We start from the raw sequence: 22317 nt of genomic DNA, 5'->3' as shown, positions 1-22317 counted from the left end.
CTTGTTGTAGTAAAACTCATTGTCTTGTTGTAGTAAAACTCATAAAGATGAGTTGTTTGATTGTTTGTCTAGCGGATCGAGTATGCAGGATTCCTAGGCATCAACAAGGCACACGGTCTATTTAAGTCCTAACGACGGGAAGTGTAATGGGTGGTTACAAAGTGACAGAAGCAAAGGTTGCTTACAATAAACCTGCTCCAAAAAATTTTCTGTCTCCAAACAAGTTATCCTAGTCCGTAAATGTGAGAATTGCTCTTCACAGAAGATGATAGAAATATCCACTGTTGACAAAGATGCATCGTTCTTTGTTGTTTAGATTACAAAGTCTCGATATGCCAGCCAGTCACATTTTAGCTATCCTATATGCAGAGGGAAACAGTCCATCAAATATTGACCGCATAAAATGTAGCAGCATTTTTATCAGAGACACTACGTTAGAGAAAACATATCAATGTGAACTATATTTTATGAAAATGAAGTACGTCGCGATACATAGGTCCTTCAGAAACGGATTAGGTAGAGGAACCTTGACTTCGATAAGTAAGGTGCGCACCTTGTTTGCAGATGCAGGTTCCAGGTGCTTTTAATTCACGCAGAAGTCCTACGCTCATCTCGTCACGCAGTACTGATGGTGTGCCTGTGGTGGTGGTGGTGCTGGTCGTGGTGGTAGTGGTGGTGGTGGTGGTGCTGGTGGTGGCGGCGGTCGTCACGTGGTCCTGGAGGGAGGAGGGCTGGAAGGGGATCCAACGCTGTCCAGCTGGAGTTCTCGCCAGACGTCGAGAGCTGGCAGTGGCTATAAACCTTCTGGAACCGTCTCGAGTATGAAAGACAGTGATGTCGGAAATAAAATTTCAATATTTTCATTGAAGAAACACGTATTGGTTTCAGGCACTCGATCGAGAATTTCATCAAGAAATCTTAATGACTGAGAATATCCTGAATTAAACGTTCTCGGTTTTCAAGTCGCTTCGGAATAAAATCCTCGAGCTGTCGATGACCATCTCGGCCATGAGTTCACTGACTGCAGGCTGCTGATGACGTCATCATGCCTATACAAGCGAGAAACCGTAGCAGCCCCGGCAGTCAGTGAACTGACGACAATGGAGGAGATGGTCATCGAAAGCTCGAGCATTTTATTCTGAAGCGACTTGAAAACCGAGAACGTTTTATTCATGTATGCCGTCCCGAAAGACTCCGAGGACACATGAGAATATCATCCTTTCAGGCGGTATGTGTGAAGATGACAGAACGTCTTACGTTCTGGTCCCGGCGGAAGAACAGACGAAGTTTCGCCAGCGCCACTTGACCTTCACCTTTGGCGCTCGTCTCTACAATTAAAACTCCTTCACACAGTCATAAAGTTCCGCCAAGTGTGAAAGACATCACGTTGTGAAATGAACTATTCGTACACGTGCCTAAAAAATTCAGCTCTTCCCCCTTGTAATTACTATTCAACTCTCGCCATGATAACAGCCCTGAGCATGCCTCTGTTTATGCCAGGTAAATCTGTAAGTTTTTCTGGACTTTATTAAATACTGTATAATTTCTTAGTAACCCACTAAGGTATGTACATATGGAACCCATTAAACTTATTACCGGTACTTTTTAAGAATAATAAATCACTCGAATTTCTTTCACTATACCTATAAATTATAGCTCGTTTACTTAGATTATTAGATAAAACAAATACTATCAAGCATGAGATTTGCTACTTGCAGGTAAATTGAACTACATGGTGCGAAGAAGTAACACCGCTAACTTGCGCATGCAGTGACTCTCCTGGAAATTCGAGTCGAAGGCATAATTGCTGCCATAACGAAATGAGCTCGCTTCTGTTTCGCTTTACAGCCAGTTAGTAGAGTTTAAGTGACACGACTGACAAATGGCGGCTCTTCGCAAGACTACACTATCTGATCAAAAGTATCCGAACACCTGGGTGAAAATGACTTACAAGTTCGTGGCGCCCTCCATCGGTAAACCTGGAATTCAATACGGTGCTAGCCCACTCTTAGCCTTGATGAAGCTTCCAGTGTCGCAGGCGTACGTTCAATCAGGTGCTGGAAGGTTTCTTGCGGAATGGCAGCCCATTCTTCACGGATTGCTTCACTGAGAAGACGAATTGATGTCAGTCGGTGAGGCCTGGCACGAAGTCGGAGTTCCAAAGCATCCCAAAGGTGTTCCATAGGATTCAGGTTAGGACTCTGTGCAGGCCAGTCCATTATAGGGGTGTTATTGTTGTGTAACCACTCCGCCAGAGGTCGTGCGTTATGAATGGGTGCTCGACCGTGTTGAAAGATGCAGTCGCCACACCAGAATTGCTCTTCAACAGTGGGAAGCAAGAAGGTGCTTAAAACATCAATGTAGGCCTGTGCTGTGTTAGTGCCACGCGAAACAACAAGGGCTGCAATCCCCTCCATGAAAAACACGACCACACAAGAACACCACCGCCTCCGAATTTTACTGTTGGCACTACACACGCTGGCAGATGACGTTCACCGGGCGTTCGCAATATCCACACCCTGCTATCGGATCGCCACATTGTGAACCCTGATTCGTCACTGCAAACAACGTTTTTCCACTGTTCAATCGTCCAATGTTTACGCTCCTTACACCAAGCGAGGCGTCGTTCGGCATTTACCGGCATGATCTGTGGCTTATGAGCAGCCGCTCGACCATGAAATCCAAGTTTTCTCACCTCCCGCCTAACTGTCATAGTACTTGCAATGGACCCTGATGCAGTTCGGAATTCCTGTGTGATGGTCTGCATAGATGTCTGCCTATTACACACTACGACCCTCTTCAACTGTCGGCTGTCTCTGTCAGTCACCAGACGAGGTCGGCCTGTACGTTTTTGTGCTGTACGTGTCCCTTCACGTTTCCACTTCACTATCACGTCGGAAACAGTGGACCTAGGGATGTTTATGAGTGTGGAAATCTCGCTTACAGACGTATGACACAAGTGACACCCAATCACCTAACCACGTTCGAAGTCCCATTCTGCTCTGTCACTGTGTCTAATGACTACTCAGGTCGCTGATATGTAGTGCCTGGCAATAGGTGGCGGCAAAATGCATCTAATATGAAAGACGCATGTTTTTGTGGACGGAGTCCGGATACTTTTGACCACATAGTGTATATCGTCTGTTCCGTATACTTTCTCTGTTCTCTGATGCTAAAGACTGTTGAGTGAATGATCGCCAAAATAGAAGCGCTTCAATTGCGTGTACATGGCACATGGTAATTACAGGAGGAAACCCACAGGGAGAACTACGAAATGGGGAATTCCTTCGAAACTGTAAAGTGTTTCGATAGAAGACCTGTATATTCATTAATATTATCAATACTGCACGTCACGTCGGCACTTAATGACCAAGTCTCTCAGGAAACTTGTGCCTGCGTCATGCCTGTATAATTAAACACTTGTGTCTAATTGCAGCAACGACAATAGGCATTAGGCGTTGACTGCCAGACCAATCCCTCCACGACTGAAATTCCGTACAACACAGGTCCTTTAGCCAGAAGTTTTGATCTTTTGTAGCAGTTGATCAATTAAATATTAATTTCTGGCGAATTGCCAGAGTTTTGGCCGAATTACCTACGTGACACTTGAATTTTGCATCTGGCTACGAAACTTTACTTGGTCTAACCGTTGTAAGTTTGGTTCAAATGGCTCTGAGCACTATGGGACTTAACAGCTGTGGTCATCAGTCCCCTACAACTTAGAACTACTTAAACCTCACTAACCTAAGGACATCACACACATCCATGTCCGAGGCAGGATTCGAACCTGCGACCGTAGCGGTCACGCGGTTCCAGACTGAAGCGCCTAGAAACGCACGGCCACACCGGCCGGCCGTTGTCACTTTCTTTTCGCATATTTTTTTTTTTAACAAAGTGGCCATTCATCTTGTCTAGAAAAGACAAAATATTTTGGAGCGACTGTGGCGACCTCTTTGGTGCCTGTTTTATGTTCCCCGTTCTGATCACATGGTGCTAGGAAACTACCGTGAAAGGCATTAGCCAGAACACCAACCTCGAAGACCTACACCTACGAGACACCTAACGTCTAACAAGGAAACATAACCACCCTGACGCCTTATTTCGAGGATAAAAAAGCACGCTTGAGGGATATAAGCCCCAACAATCGATCCCGCGCGAAACTTTTGCCATAATTACGACAGTATGCGGTTATGAACTTACGAACGTTCTGCTTTTAAACATTCGTGCGATCTGGCTATTTGTAACTCACTCCACAGCAGGCTTCATCATCAGCATAATCATCATAATCGTCACCACCACCACCACTACCACCACCACCACTTACTCTCTCGGTTTTACATCTCTGCCCTACTGTACCAATGAAGCTGTTCAACGAATGTGACTGTGGTGAAAGGACAGCCTTATTATCGTCGTCGTCATCCTCACGTAAAGAAGCAGCGAACGTCAGCCCACTGTTCTCATCTATACCTAGCATTTCACTCGTGAAGTTGTCTATGTCTGCAACGAAATTGGAAGGTATCAATAAAAGCACAAAGAAAGCCCCGTACACTTTTGTTTGCCCTGTATAAAAGTTGGTGTATAAAAGTTGGTGAACAATCGCTTACAGTTGTTGTGGTCTTCAGCCCTGAGACTGGTTTGATGCAGCTCTCCACGCTACTCTATCCTGTGCAAGCTTCTTCATCTCCCAGTACCTACTGCAACCTACATCCTTCTGAATCTGCTTAGTGTATTCATCTCTTGGTCTCCCTCTACGATTTTTACCCTCCACGCTGCCCTCCAATACTAAATTGGTGATCCCTTGACGCCTCAGGACATGTCCTACCAACTGGTCCCTTCTTCTGGTCAAGTAGTGCCACAAACCTCTCTTCTCCCCAATCCTATTCAATACCTCCTCATTAGTTACATTATCTACCCACCTAATTTTCAACATTCTTCTGTAGCACCTCATTTCGAAAGCTTCTATTCTCTTCTTGTCCAAACTATTTATCGTCCATGTTTCACTTCCATACACTTCCATACATGGCTACACTCCATACAAATACTTTCAGAAATGACTTCCTGACACTTAAATCTATACTCGATGTTAACAAATTTTTCTTCAGAAACGCTTTCCTTGGCGCAGCCACTCTACATTTCATATCCTCTTTACCTCGACCATCATCAGTTCTTTTGCTCCCCAAATAACAAAACTCATTACTACTTCAAGTGTCTCATTTCCTAATCTAATTCCCTCAGCATCACCCGACTTAATTCGACTACATTCCATTATCCTCGATTTGCTTTTGTTGATGTTCATCTTATATCCTCCTTTCAAGACGCTATCCATTCCATTCAACTGCTCTTCCAAGTCCTTTGCTGTGTCTGACAGAATTACAATGTCATCGGTGAACCTCAAAGTATTTATTTTTTTCTCCATGGATTTTAATACCTACTCCGAATTTTTCTTTTGTTTCCTTTACTGCTTGCTCAATATAGAGATTGAATAACATTGGGGAGAGGCTACAACCCTGTCTCACTCCCTTCCCAACCACTGCTTGCCTTTCATACCCCTCGACTCTTATAACTGCCATCTGGTTTCTGTACAAATTGTAAATAGCCTTTCGCTCCCTGTATTTTACCCCTGCCACCTTTAGAATTTGAAAGAGAGTATTCCAGTCAACAGGACGTAACATAAATGTACGGCACAAATTCACAAGAAGAAAAAGAAAATATTTCATATGAACATGGGTGTGGAAACGGTTTTCTTCCACGTTACAACCCATTTTCTCCAACTCATTAATCATGTGAAACACACAGGAACAGAATGCACCAGCACACCACATGCAACTCTTTCTCACAGGAGATGTTCCGTGTGACCTCTGTGGGCGTTGATGCACGCATCAATCCGCTGCTGTAGTGAATCTCGGTTGCAGTGATGTATCCCTGGAGTGCTGCGTATGATTTCGCAGCCTTCAATAATACAGGCACGGAGACTCTGAACATCTTGTACTGGAATCCCATACACAAGAGCTTCCAGATGCCGCCACAAACAGAAGTCGAGTGGATTTAGCTCTTGAGATACTGGAGGGCACGCAGTTGGTCCATCTCAACCTATCCATCTGTCACCGAATCTGTTATTCACTAAAATGAGGAGGTATTCCATCGTGCATGAGGTACATGTTTTGTCAGACTGCTAAAGGCAATTATGCAGGTAAAAACATTCTCTGCACAGCTGCAGGTAGAACTTTTTCTACGAAATTACGATAACTTTGACTGTTGAGAATGGATGGAAGAAAGAGAGGTCCTACCAAACAGTCATCGGCAGTGCCTGCCCAACAAGCAATAACGTACGTCTCATGGCGACAGGGACGTGTAAAACAAAACACTGGTGGTGCACAACGTAAGTAGACGTCACCAAGAGTGCATGCTCTCCATGATTCTAACGTTCTGTTCTCGTGTGATTAATGAGCTGCAGAAAATGAGTTGTAGCACGCAAAAAATCTGCGTTTCGACCGTTATCCGTACCGCTCTAGATGGGCCACACTATCGCTTAACGGTTTACCGATTTCATGAACACAAACCTCTTACTTACTCCACTGTACCGTACTTCGCTCTCGGCCATTAGACGGCTGCAGTGGGGTGGTGTTAGTGACAACCGCTACGCGCGAACTTTAAAAAGCTGTACGTTCAGAAGGCCATTACTGCGTACTATCATAATGAGGGCCCAAATTGCTGGGGCTTATATCTTGCAAATACGCTTTTTTTTTCTCCTCTAAATAGGAGCTCGAGTTGGCGACGTTTCCTTGTGTTCGGTGACAGGCTGAAAGAACGGTTTCTAATCGGTCACGTTTCGCTATATTGCAAAACAATATCTGACAGTTACACCGCTGAACTGTGAATAGGGCCCACCCAGTGGTTCTCAGGACCTCATGTCGCATTCTTCACAACAGCGCCCAACTGCCACACTTTAAGTGTGGGTCGTCGATCTCGTAATATGGACAACCGCAAATGTCTTGAGGTTCACATGATCGCTATGGATGCTTAAATCGGATCAAGCGCGGTAATGCCACTATTATGTCCACTGGGTGTCCAGTGGATTTATGTCTAAGTAAGTTAGGGAAACGTATATATTTTGAATGTGTGTCCGACTACGGGCAAAGAATGTAACGGTACTACGACATGTAGAACAACGACAGTATGAGTTATTTTGGGCTTAGTGCCACAGCAGCAGAGGCAAAAGTTCCATGTTCCATAGCTCATTAAAACGATTCTCTTATCGAAATGATACAGAACGACTCAGTTCACTGGATTTGTATCCATGATTAGTGCAGTCATTGACGAAGATATTTTCTAGTCCTACGCATACAACTACACTTAAAATTAGTTTTTTAACAGGATATCGGTGTTAAACAGAAGTTAGACGATGGAATAGAAAAGTTGGAGAGGAGAGATGATTTTAGGTTAGATTTAAAATTTGCTTTGCCTGTCAGACATTTTATGTTACTGGGCAAACGATCAGAAATTTTTGTTGCTCCATAAACAACTGATCAACTGACAGCTTTAATAACAGGCAATAAATATTATTTTTCCATCCAGTGCAGTAGGTGTGGACATAACTGTTCTTCTCCAATTGTCATGGATTATTTGTGAAGAATTTCATTCGGGAATATATTTATTGTGATGGTGCATTTAAAATGCGTAACTCCCTGCAGAGGTGCCTACATGACGACCGTGGGTGTACACCTCAGATTATTCTTAGTGCTCGGTTTTGTGCAATAAGTACTTCCTTAGTGATATGTCACCCCAGAAAAGCATTCAAGGCATTATTGAACTCGAAATATGCAAAATGTGTCAGGAGGTTGTTTCGTTGGTTTCCAAGCCTAGCAACTAAACTGAGAGAAAAAGTAGCTGAACTTAATTGTTTGAGAAGCTCAGTAATACACTTCTTCCTGTTCAAGTTTTCATCAGAAGTTACATCCAAAAATTTGGAGCAGTCTTCGCTGTTTACTGACTCCTGCTTATGGACTATATCGGTTGATGGTATGACTATTTGTTGTACAGAATGGAATGTAGTGTATTTCCTCATAATTAAGAAGAAGCACATATTCAGAGAACCACTTAATAATACTTTCAAAAACATAATTAACAACTTCTGATGTTGCTTTCTCTGTAATTGATTTATTATAACACTAGTATTATCTGGAAATAACCAACTGTGATTGTTGAGTGTTAGGTGGAAGGTAGTTCACATGTATGAGGAATAAAACTGGACCCAAAATTCAACCCTGAGGGACTCTCTTCGTGATTTCTCACAAGTCACTAATTTTTTCTACCTTTACAGTAGTGTTTGAATTATTCAAAATAGGTTTTTGCATTATGTTTGTCAAGTATGAGTCTAACTAGGTTTTTATAAGACCATGTATTCCACAAAACTTCAGCTTTTCTTAGAGTGCACATTATCCACACAATCCAAAACCTTGGCAAGATCACAAAATATATCAATTGGCAATATTTAATTATTTAAGGCTAATTATTTACGACTTCTGGACTCTGAACTGTGATTGCCATGTAAATTGTTTCTACTCTAATGTAGGACTGCTCTTGAGAAAATTACATTTTCAAATATTTTGGTGAAAGATGTCAGTTACGAAATTGGAGATAATTTTTTTAAGCAAATGGAAGTAATATGATTGGTTGCTTCCTGTACAACTTATTGTCACATCTCCAATAAATTATTGAAATCTTTCTTATCACCTTTCTTGTAAAGAGGCTTAATGATTCCATATTTTAACATGTCTGGAAAAACTTGTTATGCCAGGGATGCATTATATATTTTTCTAAATGCATTATTTATTAATTACAAAAACTTTCAGAATTCTGTTTGAAATTCTATCGACACCATATGAGCTTTTCTATTTCAGAATTTTTATCATTCTGTTAATATCAGTGAAGAACGTTCATACTACTTCTAGTTGGTTAAAGTTTTGTGGAATGACATTTTTAATATAGTCTCTTGCTTATTCTACTGAACCATTTAATCTGATTATTGCTGATACTTTTAAAAAGTGATTGTTAAAAATACACTCAACTTGTGGATTATCAGTCACAAGATTTTCATTTACTTCAATCGTTATGATATCTAATATGACGACTCACTGTCTCGTCTCTCATTTTACAATATCCCATACAGTTTTAATCTTATTATCTCCATTATTTACTTCTGTCAGGATGAGCGTACTTCTGGACATTTTTATGACTTTTCATAAAATACTACAGTTGTTTGTAGTATACAAATAACATCAGATCTCTAATTATTCTGTACTCTTATATAAATGTTCCAAATAACATTTTAATTGCCTTAGTTACCCATGACTGACTTGTTTTTTAATGGATTTTCTGGATTGTGTTTTACGAAAACTATTTTCAGATATGACAAAAATTCACTATGGAATTAACTGAACTTATTACCGTCTCTTTCCACAAATTCTTCAACCCATGACACCTCTTTTAATTTCCTCTTAATACACTATATCTTGTTCTCATTAAAGCCTCATGATTTGTATGAACCTGCCTCAGGAATGTAAGGTGTTATATTATTTATTTCCACCAATTGTGCATCATGATCAGAGAGAATCCATTAACAATTTGGTACAGATTAATTGCTTCAGCCTGGACACTGTCTATAAGATCTTTATCAGTTGGGGTCCTGCTGTCCTGCTGCACACAAGTTGTAAAATTAACTACTAAAATTTAAAAGAAACGACTTCCTCGTGGATTAAAATTGTGTGCCAGACCATGACTCAAAATCAGGTCTATAGTGGCAAGCACGCTACTGACTGAACTACCCAAGCATGATTCACAACCCATCCTCACAGCTTTACTTCTGCCTGCACCTTCTATCAGACAGTAGAGCACTCACCCACAATAGGCGAAGTTCCCAGTTCAAGTATTGGTCTGGCATGCAGTTTTAATCCGCCAGGAAATCTCATATCAGTTCACACACCAGTGAAGAGTGCAAAACTCATTCTGGGAACATACTGCAGGCTGTGGCTAAGCCATGTTTGCGCAATGTCCTTTCTTCCAGGAGTGGTAGTCCTGCAAGTTTTGCAGGAAAACTTCTTTGAAGTTTAGAAGGTAGGAGACAAGGTATTGGCAGAAGTAAATTTGTGAGGATGGGTTGCGAGTCAGCTGTAGAAGCCTACTCATTTCAGAATACATCAATCATACAACACAGATCTCAAGAAGTCAATATTATGTACTTCACACTAAGTGTAAAACAACAGGATTACTTTAAATTAAGAAATATTATAATATTACAATATTACAATTCTTGCATATCTTACAACTTAGTACATTACTTTTAAGAATCAGTGTAAAGATACTCTTCAACAAACTAATAAGAATTGGCCAATTAAATCCTTGAATTATTGCAGAGATTGCACACCTGAAGTATTATAATTATGCTTTGTAAAATTTTTTGAGAAACAAGAAATATTATTAATAGCAATGTTCATTAATGAAAATATGCATTGCAAAATAGTTGTAAATGGACTAAATTGCTTTAAGAAGTTATCCCGAATTGAAGTTGTTTTCGATGTGTAGTCAAAGAAGGAACAATACAAGTAGTTAGTAATTTGGTTCCAGTGTTTGAATATACTTTAGTCACAGGATACAATTTTCTAACAATATTGCAGAACTGAATAAATAGAGTTCTGTAAAAATTTAACAGCAATTCAGTTACCTTGAATACATTGTTAATGTGTTTAGATATTTCATTACCAGCAATTACATGAAGACGATTAGTACTATTATTATATGTATACTTGTGCCATCTGGATACATGATGAAATTTTCATCCTGTGATGTAAGTGGAAGGTAGGTAGAATACAAGAAACAAGGCACCCAAAATAGACCCCAGAGGTACAAGAAACGAGCTTGCATCATACCAGAATGCTTATAGCTCCATGATTGACGCAGAGCCAGAGCAAATTGTACTGTATTATGGAAACCAAGAACCTATTGCATCTAATATTGCATATCATTTCGACGTTTTTCATGAAACACATATGGTTTAGGAAATATGTAAAATTGTTTCTACTTGTAAAAGTTTCTGATTAAGCCATTTTAAATCACTGTATGTCAAGCTAAATAGTTGTATTATACATTCAGTAAGGAATGCTCCATGACGCACAAACATACTGCCAATGAGAATATTTTATCTGTCTGTACAGAACAACTTTCAGAATATTTTAATACTGATACCAGGATAACAAATGCAACATTTATTTTGTTAGTAACATTGCATATGCCATTTCCTAATGAAAATGTAGCTGAATTTATTCTAACCGTTTTTGTGACGTTCTTCATAACAAATATAAGTTGACCACTGACGAAATGTCAACCATAATTACTTACAACTGACTTAAAAAGTTATTAACAGTGTCTGCAATTAATGGACTATTTATAATATGTCTATTATTTACCCTTAAATAAACCACTATGAATTCAGTAAATTAATTTCTTCATTTATTGTTGCTTTATTCGTTTTTTTAAATACTGTATCACAAGTCTCTCTTTTTAGCTGCCACAGGAAATTATTTCTTCTTGGGAATGCGTACATTTCCATATTTTAATGACTTTGCTTAGTACTTTAAAACTTGTTTTCAATGTTCTTTGATGTCAATTAAAATCTTGCCATTCTCTTATATGATATACTGATGACATCAGCAGACTGGGATATAGAACCGTTTGGTCTAATGACAGATTAAGTTTTATGACAAGTGTTACAGGAAATTACAGAATACAGTACGTTCTTTTCATTTATACCATGGGTACTGTATAGGTTCAACATATCCATAATATGTGTTTTGCTGATACTTTTTGAATTACTCAATGGCTCTTCTGTTTATACATCTTCTAGTTTTCCATCTCTTCTTTATTTTTTGCTGAGCTCCACCACAGAGTGAAGATTAATATTTCGTTGACGATGAAATCATTAGATATGGAGCAAATATCATGTGTTTTGTGGGCCCACTGAGTACCATTTCATTAGGGATGGAATGCTTGCTGCAACATGACATGGATGGCGAAGGTAATTGGCAGAGTTCTTTTCAAAAAGCACCCTTGTGTTTGTCTGGCAACTAAATGGGCATCTGAATCCCATCCCTTTGAAATTGAAGTCCATCGGCTTAACATCTGGTCAACATCACCCAGTGAGCTTCATTTGATTAGATTACATTAGATGTACTATTCATTCCAATAGATACATAGTTAGGAGATCCTCCAGGATGGAGAACATGTCAAGAAGACAAGAATATATAATACATATTTACAAAGAAAAACATATATGCGAATGTACCTTTCACATACTACGAGTGAACTAGTCCTCATGGATGTGAAATAGTCAAAAATCATTTTCATTTAAAATATAACAACGAACTTGTCACAATACATGTAAATATTCACTACACTGAGGTGCATATGATAATTCTTAAGCTACTGTAATGATACACTATGAAATAGAAAAATCGTTTTACAACACTTATTTGCGATGTTTATATTACTGATCTGAATTTGTTCAGAAGTGAGATAGTACCAATATTCGCATTATTTGATATTATTAGTAACATACTCATATCTTTCGCCTTTGCTAAGAAAATTATCAACGTTGCAGAAAGAATTCGCTACCATTGAGTCTTTAGGCTTCTCTTAAACTGCACTTTATGACTAATTAATATTTTCATGGCCGCTGGCAAGGTGTTGAAAAAATGTGTTCTTGAATAATGGACACCTTTCAGAACCAAGGTAAGTCACTTTAAATGTTTATGAAGATTATTATTATTTCTAGTATTGATTCCATTAACTGAGATATAAATTTGAAAAATAGATATATTTAAACGACATATTTTATTAGGAAATAAATATATTGGGAATCAGAAGTTAGAATCCCTACTTTCCTACAGGTTCTTACGTTCACACCACAAATTATTCTTATTACACGTCTTTGGAGACTGAAAATTTTGGCTCAGCTTGATTGCTTGACCCCAAAAATAATTCTGTATAACAAAAAAAAAAAAAAAATGGTTCAAATGGCTCTGAGCACTATGTGACTTAACTTCTGAGGTCATCAGTCGCCTAGAACTTAGAACTAATTAAACCTAACTAACCTAAGGACATCAACACTTCCATGCCCGAGGCAGGATTCGAACCTGCGACCGTAGCGGTCGCTCGGCTCCAGACTGTAGCTCCTAGAACCGCACGGCCACTCCGGCCGGCTCTGTATAACATAACGGAAGGAAAGTAAGCACTGTGAGAGAGCTTTTTTTTATTTTTATCAGTGATGTCTGTCAACATCTCCATTACAAATAAAGATTTGTTTAGGCGTTCCAGCAGGTCTGTGGTATGGTACTCCCAGTTGAATATATTATCAAGCTTTAATTCCAAAAATTTAACGTTGTCAACTTCTATCTACTTGTCGTTATATTTTGTGTGTGTAGCGGCGGGTAACATTCAATGAGTGGTGAACTGCATACAGTGTGGTTTTTTCGAAGTTTAAAGACAAAGAATTGGCTATGAACTTTTTATTACTGTACATAAATAATTCATTTACCGATATTTCTAAGAATATATTTGATTTCCCATTTATTGCAATGTTTATACAGGGTGACAACTACTGAACAACATGAAATAAAATCGTCATAACATCTGTACAGTTTGCGTTAGGACGTTCAAACTGCACGGTTGGCCCAGGGGCATGATGGGAATTAGTATGCGGTGTACGGTTTGGTTTAGCGATGAAGCCCACTTTTATCTGGATGGGTTCGTCAATAAGCAAAAGTGGAGTGTTTGGGGGACTGAGAATCCGCATTTCGCGATAGAGAAGTCTCTCCTCCCTCAACGGGTGACTGTGTGGTGTGCAGTGTCCAGTCACGGAATAATCGGTGCGATACTCATTGATGGCATTGTGACTACTGAACGGTATGTGAAGGTTTTGGAGGAAGATTTCATTCCCATTATCCAAAAGGGACCCCGATTTCGACAACACGGAGCTCGACCTCATCTAAGCAGGAGTGCGTTTCATGTCCCGGTGGAGCACTCTGGGAACCGAATTATCGCCCTGGAGTACCCAGATGCCACTGGCAGGGGCCTCGATTGGCCATCATATTCTCCGGATCTGAACAAATGTGACTTCCTTTCGTGGGACTATATTAAAGACAAAGTGTACAGCGATAGCTCCAAAACCATTGCTGAGCTGAAAATAACCATCCAGGAGGTCATCGGCAGCAACGATGTTTGGATACTTCAGGGGTTCTGCAGAGTTTCGCTATTCGCCTGCACCACATCATCGCCAATGTTGGCAGGTACATTGAACATGTCATAACCTAAATCTGAATATCTCTAGTGACGTTTACATGATGAGTAAAGTGTGTATTTTGTACAGTTCAATAATTGTCATACTGCGTCATCTGCAAAGCAACATAAACTTGACTTGAGGTAATGTTAGTGATGAAAAGTGACTGACACTCTCAAGGGAAACTAAGGGCCCTACACGGAACCTTACGGCACAGCAAATGTAGTTAGTTCCCAGTTGCAGGATACCAGGCAGCTTAATATATGCCCTTTCCTAACGAGAACATATGTCTCCCTTCAGAAATATAAGGATGTTGTGATCACACAAATAACTTTGACAGATCATAAAATACACCAGTATCCTGTAATTTATTGTCTAATGAAATACATTCTCACTGTATGTCTAGTTAACCTACTGAATATCAGAAACTTTTAGAGATCCAGACTGTTACTGTGGCACTATGTTACTTGTTGTCAGTCTAAAACTTTCACACACACTAGTAAAAGTAAAATAGGCCGGCAGTTTGACGGTATTTCTTTACCTCCTTTCATATACAGAGACTCAACTACAGCAAATGTCAACCACTTAGGAAATGTTCCACTGATACGCGACAGGTTACACAAATAATATATAACGAAACGTAGAAACACACTATTTAGTTAACTTTGTTGATGTTTTGCCACAACATCAGACTTTTTTTTATTTTGAAAATTTTATGGTGGACGTTACTTCTGCTGGAGTAGTGAGGGTGTTGGCTGTAGTACTGAAGTGATTTGTGGCGATATTACACGCCAGCGGCTGATCTTCATGCTGTGGAGTCGAATACAGCATTAACACACTGATACTGCAGTGCACGTTGGTCTGTACAAATGTTATCTATAGCAGATCTGCCTGTTACTAGAACAGTTCTTTATCTGCCTAGAAGTAACTACATTACAGAAAATTTTATCGAAGCCTCTACCTTATGTAATCTCATTCCAGAACATTAACTAAATTCTGAGTCGGTACCTGGCACAAAGCACGATAGCAATATTAAATAATAAACACGTCCTAATGTTCTCAAAATTATATTTAGCTAGCCACTAACCGGTTTTCTGCCTCTTAGGCCAATTGAACGTCTAAGATAGATAAAATGTCGTGCGACTTGCACAAATAATATTTACGCATAAGAGACAATGATAATGGTTTTTATAGACATAGAAAAGGCGTATGACTCAGTTGACAGGGAAAGACTCTGGGAAGAACTGAAGAAGATAGATATAGAAGATGGATACATTAATGTTATAAAGACAACGTACAGAGGCCACAATTGTAGAATTAGAACACCATTGGGGAACTCTGAATACTTCGAAATAAGACAAGGACTTAAGCAAGGAAGTATTCTATCTCCTGCGCTTTTTAATGTTGTGATGGAGGGAATGAATAGGGCAGTTAAAGATATAGTAAAAGAAAAAGATAAACAGATGATTTTTGCAGATGATATGGTAATATGGGGTGATAAAGAGGTAGATGTACAGTTACAGCTTGATGCGTGGAAGGAAATAATGAAAAGGTATGGATTAAAAATAAATAAAGATAAGAGTGAAGCAATGGTATTCGGAAGAGAGAAAGGAATCAACGGAAATATTACCTTGAATGGAGAACCCCTCAAAGTGGTAGAAAGTTTCACTTATTTAGGGAGTGAAATATCTAGGGAAGGAAGAATAACTAACGAAATTAACAGGAGGTTACAGAAGGGAGGCAATTTCTACCCATCAATAAAACATCTGATTTGGAATAATGAAGTTTCAGAAAGAGCAAAACTCCTTATGTATAAGAATTATTACATCCCTATTGTCACCTATGGTGGAGAAACATGGACAATGACAGAAAGGGACTGGAGCAGACTGCAAGCAGGGGAAATGAAATTTCTCAGAGCAGTTAAGGGAAAAACAAGAATGGACAGAGTAAGGAATGTAGAGATTAGAAAGGACCTCAAACAAGAAAGTATGAGAGAAGAAATTGAAAGAAAGAGATTAAGATGGTATGGGCATGTTAAGAGGATGCATGGGCAGAGACTCCCCAAAATTATGGAAGAACTAAAGATGGATGGGAAAAGACCTCGAGGGCGCCCAAGAACACGGTGGAAAATGGGAGTGAGAATATCTGTAGAAAGGAGAGGTGTGACCTGGCAGCAAGTGAAGGAAGAAAAGTGGTGGGAGGTCCGAACCAAATGGAGAGGACTCGTCAGCACCCAGACCTGGCAGTAGCTGGAGCGGGATTCGGATATAGAAGATACAAAAGATATAGAAGATGACATGTAGAGAGTTAACATAGAAAGGTATTACATTTTTACCATCACACAGAAATAGTTACATTAGTTAAAAAGAAGAAACAACGTTTTTATGTGGAGATACATTTAACAGCCTATGAAAAATAAAGTTGAATTTACAATTTTAATCGATTATTTGTATCTAAAACATAATTTAACAGAAAAGTCAAAGGAAACTGAGTTTGATCATTTAATACTAAGCTGACATTCTGTATCATCTGCTTGTTGGTCTCCTGCATGTCACCTTTCTGCTATTTTAATACATCAACATTTACATGGATACTCTGCAAATAACATTCAAGTGCCTCTCAAAGGGTTCATCGAACCGCCTTCACAATTCTCTATTATTCCAATCTCGTATAGATTCACATCCTACATTATATTAATGGTTTTCTGTTGAAAGATGATCAGCAAACGTTGAATCTTTATTTCTTAATCTCCAGCTTCTCCCAGGTTCAGAAAATGAAACTGCCACAGTTCCGCCTGACTGACGAATACAGACTTTTCCACAGGTCTTGTATGTGATTTTACACACACCACTCTGTGCCAAGAGTTTCAGGGTATCTGCACAAATGAGTAAAAATTTTCACCCGCTGTTAGTTAATAAAATGTAGGTTGCGAGACATTAACGTCTTTTTGAGGCTACCTGAAATTTGGCCAACTTCTGGCCTCCAGTTTTTGTACCTATTGACTGGTTGCTGTTTACTGGGGTACAGGAGTGGTGTAATTAAACGCCTTTTCTTTTCTCGCAGTATATTATCAATCAAGGCAGAGGTATAACCGTTACTGGGAGGAACATTTTGATGGTATGTAGTTCCATTATTTCAGTCTGACTTTTAAAAAGAGAGACATCTGGTTGACAGAATCTGGTCGACAATAACTATATAATATAATATTCGAGCCACATCCAGATTTCCTATTTCAGTGTTAAACAATGCTGAGCAATATGACTATATGCACACAGAACGAGCTGCATCCATACGAGAACGAATGTCATTACTGCTATTTTTAATAGCAATATTTTGGTATAGTAAATTTTTATGTAAACAAGATTTGAACTCATAATTTCAGTTATAAATCTGTCTTTAAAGGCTTATCAACTGACCTCTGAGACTCTGCTGCAACATCGTCCTGACGCCTACAACAAATTGAAATTCTCGTCCGTAAGTGGCAGAGAAGCAAACCTCTTGCACTGTGGAGCCAAAGCTTGACAAGTACAGCTAGTTCATTTCCACAATTTCAGGTGGGCGAGCCTATTTTTTGATATATGGACATCAAACTGGTATTAACAAACAAAATTGAGAACATCAGCATCATTAGATGATTCTGTCTGGAAATCATTAGCGGACTACGACAAACAGTTTTCGACACAACAAAGAGGAAAGTTGCTGAAGAGTTATCGCTAGAATAAGACACTTTCAGGCTATAGAAAACAGCCAAATTAAGTTAAAAAACAAGTGGCACGAACTGCAGTGTCTAACTTGTCTTACAGTGAGGGTATTTTGCTTCACGCTGTGCCGACGCAGCGTGCAGTGACGTCAGCGTGCCTGCCCTCTAGCCGGAGCACGAGTTTTTCAGACGCAGCTCCCTCATTACTGTGACGTCAGTGGACTTCCTAGACTAATGTCGACAATCGCGTTTCCTCCCTCCTCTCCTCTCCACCCGTCCCCTCCCGTCACTTCATCTCTCCCCCCTCCCTCCCACTCCATTGACAGAGCTGGCTTGTTGGCCGGCCGGAAAACAAAGCATTAAAAATAGCAAAAAAGTGTAGTCCCCTTTGTCAGCGTTTCATTTTATTTGTTGTACGCAAGCAGCTTTTACATAACAGCGGTTGATGTAGTCGGAGCTGCGCTTATGTAAATGGCGACGTGGGATGTAAACTGTGACTGAGGGGACTACCCGAGAAGTTACGGAGATCCTATAAAGATATCGTGGAAAAAAAAGTAGAATGCAAAACAACATCAGAAAGTGATATTTTGTCATCAGTGTGTACTGAGAAAACAAAAAAAAATGGCTCTGAGCACTATGGGACTTAACATCTATAGTCATCAGTCCCCTAGAACTTAGAACTACTTAAACCTAACCAACCTAAGGACATCACACAACACCCAGTCATCACGAGGCAGAGAAAATCCCTGACCCCGCCGGGAATCGAACCCGGGAACCCGGGCGTGGGAAGCGAGAGCGTTACCGCACCACCACGAGCTGCGGACACTGAGCAAACAGACAGCGTATCGCGAAAGAGTTCACATACGACGTACATCTCCGATAACTGCTGAATGATTGGTTAAATCAGAACCACGCCAAAAAACAGAAACATCTTATCATCTGATATGACTTTAAATATCAGCAAGTGTTTCCTGAAAATATTTATCTGGAGTGTGGCTTTGTACATGAGTGAAAAGTGGGCAATAAGCAGTTCACACAAGAAGAGAATACAAGTTCAGAAATGTGATGTTGCGCGAGAATGCTGAAGAATGCTTCGTGGGTCGGATCGAATTAATAAGGAGGAGATACCGAATAGAACTGGGTACAAAATAAAATAATGTTACAATTTTACTGAGAGAAGGGACCGGTTGATAGGAGATATCTTGAGCCATCACGAAGTAGTCTATTTCCTTATGAAGGGAAATGAGGGGTAAAAATTGTAGAGGAAGACCAAGCCGTGAGTGGGTGAGTCAGTAAGCGGGTTCAAATGAAGGTGGATTGCAGATCTGGAGACGAAGGGGCTCGCACAGGATAGCGTAGGCGTGGAGCTACATCAAACCACTATTTGGACTGAAGAACATAACAACACGCCACACTCAAAGTTAAAACAACATACCTTCTGGAAATAATTTTCACCCTGCAGCGTAACTTCCTGGTAAATTAAAACTGCATGCCAGACGGGGAATCGAACCAGAGAGCTTTACCTTTATATATGTGAAATGTAATATTTCAAACAATACTTCAAAGTATAAAAACAAATGTTTACACATAAACAATACTTTCATAGAAATTAAATTATTCGTGGGCGTCTTCGGGTGTTACTTCTTTGGAAGGGATGTTGTAACACGACGACTATCCGTAGATACTGTAGACGAAATATGTAACTAGAAGAATAAATGCTCCCATCGTACGAATTTCTAATAAGAAAATACCTACAACTCTACAAGTTGATAGTCCTGCACGGCATGTTAGTTTCGAATGCATTTCTGTAGATATAACGCCAAAGTAACACTACGTCCATTCTCACGTACTTTGTGTTTCATGCAAACTTTGCACATGCTTCCTAGTTTTTTTTATTCTTTTATTTTTAGGAGTCGGATCCTTATTCTTTTGGAAGTAGGCGCAGTACTGCGCATGGAGTCGAAGAGGTGTTTCGCCTAGTGTTCGTTTTCCACTCTTTTCGTAGTCTCGTAGTTGGACGTTTTGTAGCATTATCTATGCTGTATTTATTGGTTAAACGACGTATGTTACCTTTGTCTGACTGTGTATTGTTTTGTACACAATGTACGTACTGAATAGAGCTATGGCCGACACACGAGATATTTGGCTCCCACGAGTGTCACTCGGGATGGTTACGTTTGGACCGCATTTGTTTCCACGAGTCGGACTCGTCAAAGTGCGGCAAGGGATTAGCATACAGTCTCGCTTCCTATTTATCTTCAGTTGAAAACAGGAGCGGCGTTAATATTCCACAAAGACAAAGAGGCTCCCAAAATGGCATATCGTTCAGAATTAAATCAAATGGTCTTAAAATATTTATGGTATTTCAGTTCTTGGTGAAGGGCGGGATGCAACGATTGTTTTGCTGTCTATGGAAAGTCACGGACTGGATGACTGTTTTCTGATTTATTATGACCGTTCAAGAGTTTTTCTACAGCTTTTCTGCTCACGTAGGAATTCCAGTCAGTTCCTTCAATTACTATACATTTGTGTCATCTGTATCCTCTGCTGCTGTTGCTTCGCTTATCTCAGTACCGAGGGAGTTTATGCAGTGGGAGGATGACAGTTCAAAACTCCGTCGTGCCATCCGGACTTGGATGTTCCGTGGTTTCTCTAAAGCGCCGAAGGCAGCTGCTGGAACGGTTCTTAAGGAAGGGTACGGCCGAATTCCAACCCCATCTTTCCTTAATTAGGGCTTGTGCTCCGTCTCAGACGACCTACAAATCTATCTTCCGTACTTCGCATTTTAAAGTGCTGTGAGTTGTTTGTGTCTCTGAATGTAGCGGCATATATGGAAACCGCTTGCGAAGTTTACTGCGATGTCACTTAGTAGTACAAAAGTAACACATTTAAATGTCGTGCATGATGCAGCAGATTTTCAAGAATTTCATTGCTTATGAGTCATCTCCTGAACTACACTGGATAGGTGGTTCTTCCCCTTCAGCGACTGTTGCCAGGCAATGAAGCATACGTGTACCAAGTTTGGTCGAAATCGCTCCAGTGGATTAGGGGGAGATGTGGTAAACACGCAAGCGCACGCACAAGCACACACATAAATTTTTTATAATATGTGTAGGTAATGATGTCTATTCTTTCAGATATGTCCATAAGAAGATTTAACATTATTTGTTTATGGTTCATTTAAATTTTTATAATTTTTTCTTTTTTTTTGCTTTAAATTTTTAGCATATTGGTACGATATTTTCTGTATATGTACAGCAAAATGTGCTATATTGGAGTTTGAAGTTCTCTGCATTGTATGTGAGTAATGTATGTAAAATGCTATGTAAACTGTTTATTACGTTAAACAATTTCTGATGACATTTTGAATATAAAATATTTGTGTGTATAAATTGTTCATGTTGATGTAAATTTGACAATTTGAGAAATGGTCACGGTTTGGAACAATGTAAGAAGTGTGAAAGCCAGTGTGCTTTTGTTTGAAACCAAAGTGGCCCTGGGGTGTGGAAAAGGTGGCAAGAGCGAATTGGCGCGCTACCAACAGCAATTGCTGGAAGTAAATAATACAGTCTGTAGGCAGCAGTGTTTAAGGCAACACCCTAGTGGAGCAGGAGAAGCTTTGCCTGCAGATTTGCACAAAATTGCATCGGATGAAGACTGTAAACGGCTTACATCATACACAATTTTTTTTGTATTCTTCATTTGTATAGCGTGAACCATTAATTTAAATGTGTTTTATTGGTGAATAATCATTCTTGAACTTTAAAGAAACTGGTTCACCCTGTTATTTCATCGTAATCATACACCTATATAGGGTTCCTTCGTGGTGTTTGATTAATCCGGGTATCCTGCTTCACAGACGTATGAAGTGCCAAGTTAATATAAAGAGGCACCATTTAAATTGTTTTTGTGTTTTCTTAACTACTGCAAAGTGTTATAGTAAAAGTTTGCTTAGGTAGTAGGTAGAGTGAAGCTAAGTTACTAGAGTCTGTTAAATGACTATGCAGACTTAGTTCAAAGAGTAATAGCTTTTGAAAGTAAATTCCAGTGAGAAAGAACTATTGTTGAAGTGAAATCTTCAGTATAAAAAGTATATGCTTTGGTATCTAAGTATTTAAGTATGTTCATTATGAAAAGTGCTTTCCTAAAGTGCCCCCTGGCCAAATTTTTTTAGATTCCACGAAGTTACATATTTCTCCTTTAAAAATGTAACGTATAAGGATGTAGTCCAACATTGTTTAAGTGAAATAATATTTATTTGAAGAACCAAATTTAACAGTAGCAAAAA

The sequence above is a fragment of the Schistocerca serialis genome, chromosome 9 (genome assembly GCF_023864345.2).
Source record: "Schistocerca serialis cubense isolate TAMUIC-IGC-003099 chromosome 9, iqSchSeri2.2, whole genome shotgun sequence".
In the NCBI taxonomy this organism is placed as follows: domain Eukaryota; kingdom Metazoa; phylum Arthropoda; class Insecta; order Orthoptera; family Acrididae; genus Schistocerca; species Schistocerca serialis.
This window is presented reverse-complemented; position numbering follows the sequence as displayed.